Source organism: Staurois parvus, unplaced genomic scaffold (assembly GCF_062004578.1).
Source record: "Staurois parvus isolate SC_StPar_1 unplaced genomic scaffold, SC_StPar_1.0 ptg002942l, whole genome shotgun sequence".
Classification (NCBI taxonomy): Eukaryota; Metazoa; Chordata; class Amphibia; order Anura; family Ranidae; genus Staurois; species Staurois parvus.
In genome coordinates this window covers 158,874-162,747 of record NW_028320738.1, presented here as the reverse complement: position 1 = coordinate 162,747, position 3,874 = coordinate 158,874, and positions in this window count along the sequence as shown.

The window sequence follows — 3,874 nt, the reverse complement described above, 5'->3', positions numbered from 1 at the left end:
TAACAGTTCTGTGTCCCTGAGTAACAGTTCTGTGTTCCTGAGTAACAATTCTGTGTCCCTGAGTAACGATTCTGTGTTCCTGAGTAACAGTTCTGTGTCCCTGAGTAACAGTTCTGTGTCCCTGAGTAACAGTTCTGTGTCCCTCAGTAACAATTCTGTGTCTGTCCCTGAGTAACAATTCTGTGTCCCTCAGTAACAATTCTGTGTCCCTCAGTAACAATTATGTGTCTGTCCCTGAGTAACAGTTCTGTGTCCCTGAGTAACAGTTCTGTGTCCCTCAGTAACAATTCTGTGTCTGTCCCTGAGTAACAATTCTGTGTCCCTCAGTAACAATTCTGTGTCCCTCAGTAAAAATTCTGTGTCTGTCCCTGAGTAACAGTTCTGTGTCCCTGAGTAACAGTTCTGTGTCCCTGAGTAACAGTTCTGTTTCCCTCAGTAACAATTCTGTGTCCCTCAGTAACAATTCTGTGTCCCTCAGTAGCAATTCTGTGTCCCTCAGTAACAATTCTGTGTCTGTCCCTGAGTAACAGTTCTGTGTCCCTGAGTAACAGTTCTGTGTCCTTGAGTAACAATTCTGTGTCCCTCAGTAACAATTCTGTGTCCCTCAGTAACAATTCTGTGTCCCTCAGCAACAATTCTGTGTCTGTCCCTGAGTAACAGTTCTGTGTCCCTGAGTAACAATTCTGTGTCCCTCAGTAACAATTCTGTGTCCCTCAGTAACAATTCTGTGTCCCTGAGTAACAATTCTGTGTCTGTCCCTGAGTAACAATTCTGTGTCCCTCAGTAACAATTATGTGTCCCTCAGTAACAATTATGTGTCTGTCCCTGAGTAACAGTTCTGTGTCCCTGAGTAACAGTTCTGTGTCCCTGAGTAACAGTTCTGTGTCCCTCAGTAACAATTCTGTGTCTGTCCCTGAGTAACAATTCTGTGTCCCTCAGTAACAATTCTGTGTCCCTCAGTAACAATTCTGTGTCTGTCCCTGAGTAACAGTTCTGTGTCCCTGAGTAACAGTTCTGTGTCCCCGAGTAACAGTTCTTTGTCCCTGAGTAACAGTTCTGTTTCCCTCAGTAACAATTCTGTGTCTGTCCCTGAGTAACAGTTCTGTGTCCCTGAGTAACAATTCTGTGTCCCTCAGTAACAATTCTGTGTCCCTCAGTAACAATTCTGTGTCCCTGAGTAACGATTATGTGTCCCTGAGTAACAGTTCTGTGTCCCTGAGTAACAGTTCTGTGTCCCTCAGTAACAGTTCTGTGACCCTCAGTAACAATTCTGTGTCCCTGAGTAACAATTCTGTGTCCCTGAGTAACAATTCTGTGTCCCTGAGTAACAATTCTGTGTCTGTCCCTGAGTAACAGTTCTGTGTCCCTGAGTAACAGTTCTGTGTCCCTGAGTAACAGTTCTGTGTCCCTCAGTAACATTTCTGTGTCTGTCCCTGAGTAACAATTTTGTGTCCCTCAGTAACAATTCTGTGTCCCTCAGTAACAATTCTGTGTCCCTCAGTAGCAATTCTGTGTCTGTCCCTGAGTAACAGTTCTGTGTCCCTGAGTAACAGTTCTGTGTCCCTCAGTAACAATTCTGTGTCCCTCAGTAACAATTCTGTGTCCCTCAGTAACAATTCTGTGTTTGTCCCTGAGTAACAGTTCTGTGTCCTTGAGTAACAGTTCTGTGTCCCTCAGTAACAGCTCTGTGTCCCTGAGTAACAATTCTGTGTCTGTCCCTGAGTAACAGTTCTGTGTCCCTGAGTAACAGTTCTGTGTCCCTGAGTAACAGTTCTGTGTCCCTGAGTAACAATTCTGTGTCTGTCCCTGAGTAACAGTTCTGTGTCCCTGAGTAACAGTTCTGTGTCCCTGAGTTACAGTTCTGTGTCCCTGAGTAACAGTTCTGTGTCCCTGAGTTACAGTTCTGTGTCCCTGAGTAACAATTCTGTGTCCCTAAGTAACGATTCTGTGTCCCTAAAGTATCTGTGGCCCTAACTCTGTCCCTAATACAGAGAGGTCTGTCTCTCTTGAATGACCGGAGGCAAATGGAGAATTGTAAGATGGCCGCAATTTATTGCTCCACCATTACACAGTGCTGGCTGGCTGGCTGCTGATTGGCTAATGCGATCACATGTCATGAATGAATGCATTATTGGTCAGCGCGCCTTGTCTGCGCGCCTTCCCAGAGATCCCCGCTCCGTCGCCACACATGTCGCCGCCATTTTAGGAAAAATTTTGATTCGCGCATCCGAAGTCTGCTAATTTTTGGATTCGACGCGAATCAAATTTTTCCTAATATTCTAAACGAATTCCACTTCTCCTACTTCGATTCGCTCATCTCTAATTGCAACATTACAAAACTGACAGTTACAGCTATGACTTGCAGAGGCATGATGGAACTTGTAGTAGTGCAACAGCTGGAGAGCCGCAGGTTGCCTACCCCTGGTGTAGTGGAACTACAAGTGCCAGGAAAACACCCAAAAACAGTGTTACCCCGATGTTATCAACACCCGGGGTACCTAAATACTGAAACACATGAGCCCCCTATATAGTATGTATTCAAATCAGAAATATATACAATCATTTTTTAAAGTCTGACACCCAGAATATGGAAAGAGTCCTAAAAATATTAATGATGGAAATAGTGAGAGGCGAAGCTCCTCATACAGACTCAAGGGGATAAAATTCATATTCAAATGTGTATTTATAAAATAAATCTAATTCTAATATGTGACCAGAGAACCATAAGAAGGGGGGAGGGGAGAATGAACACCCGGCTTCAATAAAAATGCCCCTTAATTAGAACATAAAATAAAAATAATATATTAAGAAGTCTAAAATACTCAGTAAAATAGTAAAATAAAAGGCACTAGAAGTATCAACCAATAGTAATCCTTCTATTTACAACGGTAATAATTGAAGTTTGTACAATAGGGAAGTATGACGGGACCTGAAATGGTCCTTCTATGGTCATAGTTCTGTGTCATCGCTATAAGGAGTGATGGGACCTGAAATGGTCCTTCTATGGTCATAGTTCTGTGTTATCGCTATAAGGAGTGATGGGACCTGAAATGGTCCTTCTATGGTCATAGTTCTGTGTCATCGCTATAAGGAGTGACGGGACCTGAAATGGTCCTTCTATGGTCATAGTTCTGTGTCATCGCTATAAGGAGTGACGGGACCTGAAATGGTCCTTCTATGGTCATAGTTCTGTGTCATCGCTATAAGGAGTGATGGGACCTGAAATGGTCCTTCTATGGTCATAGTTCTGTGTCATCGCTATAAGGAGTGACGGGACCTGAAATGGTCCTTCTATGGTCATAGTTCTGTGTCATCTCTATAAGGAGTGATGGGACCTGAAATGGTCCTTCTATGGTCATAGTTCTGTGGAATCGCTATAAGGAGTGACGGGACCTGAAATGGTCCTTCTATGGTCATAGTTCTGTGGAATCGCTATAAGGAGTGATGGGACCTGAAATGGTCCTTCTATGGTCATAGTTCTGTGGAATCGCTATAAGGAGTGATGGGACCTGAAATGGTCCTTCTATGGTCATAGTTCTGTGGAATCGCTATAAGGAGTGATGGAACCTGAAATGGTCCTTCTATGGTCATAGTTCTGTGTCATCGCTATAAGGAGTGACGGGACCTGAAATGGTCCTTCTATGGTCATAGTTCTGTGTCATCGCTATAAGGAGTGATGGGTCTGAAAAGACCAATATTCTAAGAATACATAGAATTACATCAACTAAAAGTGTAGAAATAATAAATATCAGATGATAAAATGAGCGAAGTGATAATTCTTACCTTGAAAGCAGAAACGTTAGCTGGTATCGATGAAACAGTTAATATCCGGGTCGATGTTGAGGCCAAGTGGTGTGAGGGTGCGTAGTAAATA